Genomic DNA, 7,469 nt, shown 5'->3' with positions numbered 1-7,469 from the left:
TTTGATATTATCATTGTCTAGTGTTTGTGTTTAGAAATTTTCTCATCAAAGACTATTTGGATTGAGAATTTATATATTAAAATTATTTGTAATTGTTCTTGAATTAATATAAGTGTTTGTTGTGTGAAAATTTTGTGTTATTTTGTGTTGAATCGAATTAGTTAAGATTGGTGAATTTTGAGTAAGAGAAGAGTTGAAAGGGAAGAAAATAGTTATTAAAGAGTTATGAGACCATGTAGGGTTAGTTGACTTAGGCTAGAAGTACATTTCACTTATAAGCAAAAAAATCAAAATTTGTGTACTGGCGCCTAAGCACCAAAACCCCACGCTTAAGCACTGCCTAAACCGAGAGATGGGTGCTTAAGCGTCGAACCATTTGCACTTAAGTGCTAACTGATGTTAATCATTTTTCTAATGGTTTTAAGTGATGATTCGGTTTGAAATCTCCATTTTCTCACCTTAACTTCATCCCCTTCCTTGAGCTGTCGCGATTTTGAAGTTAGGGCACACCCTATTTTGAAGATTTGTTGGTGATTTAGAGCAAAAATTGCTAGATTTGATATCCTTGAGGTAAGAGCTTCACTTCTATGTAAAATTTTTTTTATTTTCACCATGTATTTTGAGCACATTCTTGATCTACCCAAAAATCACTATTCATGGTGAACATTTGAGAAAAATCTATGAAAAATACATAGATTTGGTATTCTAAGGTTTTAGAAGTTAAGTTTAGTAATTTAGAGTTGAATTTGGAATCTATTGTGAATTTTATATAATTTTTTTGAAATGGCACCAAGAATGAAGAGGAGCAAAGGAAATGCTCAATTTGATTCAAGCATGTTTGTTAGTTCTAAAGCTCAGGATTGATACAGTGATCCATTGCAATCTTGAAATTTGACTTCTGAGCATTATTTTAAAAGTACGAGAGGAGTTGTAGAAGATCTGATTGTTTATCGCCAATGGGAGTGGTCTTGTTATTTTTTTGTTGTAGCAGTGATTTCTGTTGTGTAGAAGTTTTATGCAAATCTCCCCGAAGCTAAAGAAGAAAGAGTCATGGTTAGAGGAAAGAGAGGAGAAATTTTACAATTTGGATTCTATTGGTCTACTATTTTTAGATATGTTAATACTTTTATCAAAACTTGTGATAGATGTCAACGAGTAGGCAATATTTCTAAAAGCAATGAGATGCCCCTTAATTATATGCTAGAAGTTAAAATATTTGATGTTTGGGAATTAGATTTCATGGGACCATTTATAAAATCCTTTAGAAATTTATATATACTGTTAATAGTGGACTATGTATCCAAATAGATAGAAGTTGTTGCTTTACCTCAATGTGATGCTCAAAGTGTTGCAAAATTTTTTAACACAAACATATTTTTTAGATTTGGGATGCCAAGAGTTATCATAACTCATGGGGGGAGTCATTTTAGAAATGTCATAATGGAGAAGTTATTAAAGAAATATCATATAAATCATAGAATTGCTACTGGTTATCATCCTTAGATAAATGGTTTGGCTAAATTATCCAATCAAAAAATTAAAAGAATTATGAAAAAATCTATGAATCCAACAAAAATGGATTGGTCAGTCAAACTTGACTATGCTTTTCATAGGCTAATATTCGGAAAAGCTTGCCACTTACCAGTTGAACTTGAGCATAAAGTATATTGGGCAATTAAAGAGTTCAATTATAATTTAAAAGATGCTGGTGAGAAAAGATTATTTTTATTAAATGATCTTGAAGAGATAAGGAATGAATCTTACGAGAGTGCTAAGATTTACAAAGAAAAAATGAAGATGTGGCATGATCAAAGGATTCTTACTAAAAATTTTCAGTCAGGGCAACAAGTGTTGCTATATAATGCAAGGTTAGGATTATTCCCAGGAAAACTTAAGTCCAAGTGGATGGGCCCGTTTGTTGTGATGAAAGTTTATCCTTACGGAGCTGGGGCAATTAAAGAACCCATTAAAGATTCTAAGACTCATAAAGTTTTTAAAGTGAATCGCACATAGACTGAAAACTTATTTTATAAGGGATCAGCATAAATTTAATGAAGTAATGATGTTGGGTCAACCAGAATAAGCACTAGTTATGTCGGGCTGTCGACGTAAAACCAAGCGCTTTGTCGAAGGCAACCCATAGTTATCAGTATGTTTTGCTTTGATTGTTGTTTATGTGTGATTAAGAAATATTGGGGTAGTATTTTTGAGTTATTATGTGTTAGTATTGAGTTTAAGACTTTATTTAGTAACCTAGACATGTTAGAATGAGAATTTGGATGTTAAGTTGACTGGTGCAAAAATGTGCACTGACGCTTAAGCGCCAAGATTAAACGCTTAAGCTTGGCAGATAAAAACCATGTGTGAAATTAAGATTCTAGAAGGTTTAACCACCAATTAGTTTGTAAAAATGTGCCAAGGCAGTTCCTAGACGTGCCCAGAAGTTATTTGAGGGATTTAGACCTATAAATAGAAGGGTTTTCTGAAGTAATTTCACCCTTCTATAAGAAAGAGAGATTTAGAGAAAATGACTTCATGGGAGATGGATTTGAAGAAGAAGGAAGAATCCATGAAGAAGTAAGAGACTATTAGGAAGAGATTCATTAGTCAAAGTGCACAAGAAATGTATAACGGTTTCTTAGCCGTTAGTATTGAAGGAATATCGGAAAAGATCAACAAAATTGAGACTGCTATGGCTTTACTTGAGACCAAGGTAATTGAGATTCATGCCCATCTTGAGCATATTGGATGGAAATTGAAAATGCAATTTAGTCATACTAGTTATATAGATGAAGCAGATAAGGAGATGTTTCTTAAGCAAAAATGGATTGAAAAAGATAGTATCAGAGCTCGTCACCACCGTCCATTTTATCAACTTTATATTCCTATTGCTCTATGAGAGAATGATGAAAGACCGGAGTTTGTCCCATCAACTGAAGAATGGAATTAAGTTTGATGTTAAATTTTGTGTGATTTAAATCGTTATTCTCATATGTGATAGTGTTTAATTTTTATTTTTAGTGTTTATGACTTTTATATGTTAATTGTGTATGTTCTTTAGGTGTTTGTATTTAGAAAAAATTCTCATCTAAGACTATTTGGAGTGAGAATTATGTGTTACATGTATTAGTAATAGTTTGTGAATTAATATATATATATTTGTTTGTGTGAAAATTAGTGTTATTTTTAGCCTTGAATTGAATTGAGTTATATGGAAAATTTTGAGAGAAAGGAGAGTTGTAGGAGATGAAAATAGTCATTTAAGTGTTATGAGACCATTTAGGGGCAGTGTACTTAGGCAAATAGTGCATTTTACTTAAATTTAAAAATCTCAAAAATCATCCACTGGTGCCTAAGCGCCACATATCGCGCTTAAGCATGATGTAACCCGAGAGGCAGGCGCGTAAACACCCCCTATCTGCTTGCTCTTAAGCGTTGGTTCACGAAAACTGGTTCGCAAACGGTTAAAAGTGAAAAATTGGTTTGAAAATGCCATTTTTTCCCCCTCTTTCCCGTCACCTTCAACCTCTCAAAATCACAGTTTTAGAGAGCTAGCTCACACTTTTAAGTGGATATTTCTTGGTGGAATCAAGAAAAATTTGCTAGATCTAGATTTCTTAAGGAAAGAGCTTTATTTCTATGCAAAAATTTTGGAATTTCACCATTTAATTTGAGTACAATTTGAAGAATTTAATAATTCACTATTCATAGTGAAAAAAGAGGAAAAATCTATGGAAATTGCATAGGAAGTGTAGTTTAAGCTTTTGGAAGTTTAGTTTAGTAATTTAAACTTGATTTTTGAAGTTATTTTTGAATTTTATAAATTTGTAGAATGACACCAAGAATAAAGAGGAGAAAAGGAAAGAGCCCTTTTGATTCGAGCAAATTTGTTAGTTGGAAGGCTCAAAATAGGTACAGTAATGCGTTGTAATCACGAAAGCTAATTTAGGAGCGTTGTTTTAAGAATTCAGGTGGATCTGTGGAAGATCTGATCATTTGCCGACAGTGTGAACGATTTTGTTATTTTTCTATTGTTACAGTTATATATGTTGTTAGGGAGTTCCATGCAAACCTCCCTGAAGCTAAAGATGATAGTCATGGTTCGAGATAAGTTGGTACCTTTTTCACTGGAGGTAATCAATTGTTCTACCATTTGCCACCAAATACTTCTTCTTTTTATGCAAATTATAATCTGACTGAGACGGATCTAGATGAGATTATTTCTTATTTGACTGGTGGAAGAGGACTCTGGAAGATCACTAATGAAAGGAGAATCAACTTTCCCATGTCAAAGTTAAGTGCACCTTCGAATGCATGGCACTATTTTATTTATGCTCGTCAGCTACCAATAAATCATCTCAATAAAGTTACTTAAGAGAGAGCGATGTTAAATTATTGTATCCATGAAGGAAAGCTCGTCAACATTAGAGCTTTGATATGTCAGACTATCATCAGTTTTGTCAGTACTGTTACTTCTGCAGGTCTGGATTTGCTTCCTTAATCTTTTCTTTATGTGAGCAGGATGGAGTAAGATATGATAGTTGGGAGGAAGTATTGTTGCCTCTGAAGCCTATTATAAAGGTGAATGTTAAGACTTATTCTGAACATTCTATTTTTGGCTGGAGAGGAGGATTTTCTAGGAGTTATAGAATGGAGGCGTCTGCTGCTTCTACCTCTACGGCTTCTACATCTAGACCATCGACCTCACGTTATTCTACTTTTAGAGGTGAGTCTACTGAGACCCAAGATCAATTATTATAGAGGATGATGGATAATATAAATTATACCGCTGATAAAGTTCAAAATTTATATCATTTTGCAGAGCATATTGATAGGTATAATAGGAGAAAAAGTGATTATGAAGAGAAATTTCACTCATCTTTAAAAAACCTCATCAAGGGTAACCCAGAAGTGCAATTTTCTCCGTATCTCCAATACCCTGATTATGAGCCTGCAGATGTTTGGGATAGCGGTGATTCTGAGAATGAGGAGTAGGATTATGAGATTTATTTTTATGTTTGTATTATGTTATGGACTATGTAGTCTGGGCTTGCTACAATTACATTTATGTGTTTATTTAGACTTGAGACATGTGATGTGATGTGTTTTATGTTTTGGAACTTAAACATGTATTTCTGAGTGTTAGTTTAGATTTTGTGATGTATGAGACTGTTATTTTGTTTAGTTGTATTGTGATTTGTTTAATTGTATTGTGATTTTGTGTTTTGTTAGTAGTTTTGTTTTAAAATGCTAAAGTAGTATTTGTTGATGTGTGTTTAGTACTGTGATTTAGTTAGTTTAAAATTTAACTTAATTCTATGCCTTTTGTAAAGTTGAAAATCTTGCTAGCGTAGATCTTAAATTTTAAACTTAGAAAACTGCTACACTGTATTTTTCTTTTATCTTGTTAGTGTGTTTGTTTCTATGTTGAGACTGTGAAGTCAAAGTTAGTGTGTTAGCTTGCTTTTATGTTTGTACCCACTACTTAGAAGTCTTACATGTTAAATTGAAATGAAAATGATAGAAAATTAATCGAAAAAAAAAATTTAATTTTACTCATGTTTTTAGGTTTATACTTGTATATTTAGGATATAAAAATTTCTATAAGCATGTTCTTTCAATTTTCATTTCTACTTATATATATCTGCTGCTAAACTGTTTAATCTGTTAAAAATTTAAGTTTGGGGGGATGAAAAATAGATATCACCACTTTTAACAAATGATTAATTGCGGCACGCTTTAAATCTGCATGTATGAATGGCGAGTGCAACTTTGAGAAAGCAACCCATAAATTGAAAAGGAAAGCCAGCCCATAAAGCTGTGAGATGGGGAAAGACAGATTTGACCATCTTAATAAGATGTAATGGCTAGTTAAATATAATAAGGGAAATAAATAAAATAGATAGGTAACACAAACACTTTAAATATAACGGTAGAATAATTCCTTCTACGAAAAGGTGGAGGGCAATTTTATGATCCAAATTTAAACAAATAACTATAGAAAATATGGAGAGTTCTTTATTTAAGAAAAATATACAAAATAAAACAATTTTAGCGATCAATTAGAGGTAATTGGGATAAATCCTTTGTATATGAGAAGGGGATTGAATTGCCCAAAGGGGACAATTAACCAAATATTATCAAGATAATCAATCTTATAAGAAAGGAATGGCATTGAATGACCTAAAGTTAATTGTAACTAAAGGAAATCTTAAGAATACCATCTTTTTTAAAAAGAGCAAATGAATTGTTTATTTGAATCAGTTGTTTATCATGAAATAATTAATGAACAATTAAATGATTATAGTAGTTTTAAAATCATTCAAGTGTTCATTAAATATCTTCATAATCTAGGACTAAATGCTTTTCATTCTCATCCAATATCTTAAGAAGCATTGGAGTTTGAAATTATAGTTTAGAATCCTAAATCCTACAAAAACACTAATTTTTTCACTGTTCTCAATTGATTGCACTCCCCTAATAGCAATATATTTATTCTACCAAAATGAATGTGTGTTAATGATACACCTAAAATATATAGTATTTTTATATGCATTTTTATACCTATTTTTTTAGATATTACCCTTTAATTGAAGGTATTTTTTTGTTTTTTTTTCTTTCAGGTACAAGTAAAAAGGTGAAAAATGCTTAAAGGTGCGAAAAAGGCTCAAATTTGGCTCAAATTTGGAGCAAAAATGTGAAAATTGTGCTAAAGTGTTTTGTCGCCTAAGCGCCAGATCTGGCGCTGAAGCACCGGCGAAACAAAGATGGTCGTGCCTAAGCGCCAGAGGCCCCGCGCTTAAGCGCTAGGGGTAGATATTTGACGATTTTCTTCATTTGGTCAAATTTTGAAGAGGTATTTGAGGCATTTATTGGCTTAAGAGGGTGGTTATGACCACTAGAAACAAAAATATGGTTAAAAAACTTAATATTATTCAAAGACTTGTGAAATGAGGCATCCTTTGGAAAATTCATCAAATGTGGACACATTTTGAAGAGTTTCCAAGGTACCTTTTGGAGATTTATAAAAGAAAGAAGTTGAGACATTTGAAGTGGGTGCTTGAAAGTTCTGAAAAGAGTTAGAAGGAAATTTTGAAAGTTCTTTTTTGGGAAGTTAGTTCGGAGAGATTTTCAGGAACAAATTTTTATTTTATTTTATCCTTTTTGTTATTTTGTTTTGAGTGATTGTAAAAGAGAAGAGATTCAATGGAAATCAAGAGTTTGGTGGAAGACTTGAGATAAGTTTTTATTTTTTTGTTTTAAATTACTTTTGATTTTAATTGAGACTTCTTGTTGGTTTGACAATGATTTCTTCTTTTAAACTAAACTGTGGTTTTATTTTCTCCATGGATTATGAGTAGTTTTCTTTATCTTTCTTCTTAAAATAATAAGTAATTAAGTTTTGGATGGAAGTTGTGGAGAGTATTGATCATTAATGTTGGAAGAAGTTGTGATGATTTAAATCCATG

The sequence above is a fragment of the Phalaenopsis equestris genome, unplaced genomic scaffold (assembly GCF_001263595.1).
Source record: "Phalaenopsis equestris unplaced genomic scaffold, ASM126359v1 Scaffold000478, whole genome shotgun sequence".
In the NCBI taxonomy this organism is placed as follows: Eukaryota; Viridiplantae; Streptophyta; class Magnoliopsida; order Asparagales; family Orchidaceae; genus Phalaenopsis; species Phalaenopsis equestris.
The sequence above is the reverse complement of the archived record's forward strand: the minus strand, read 5'-3'. Positions refer to the sequence as shown.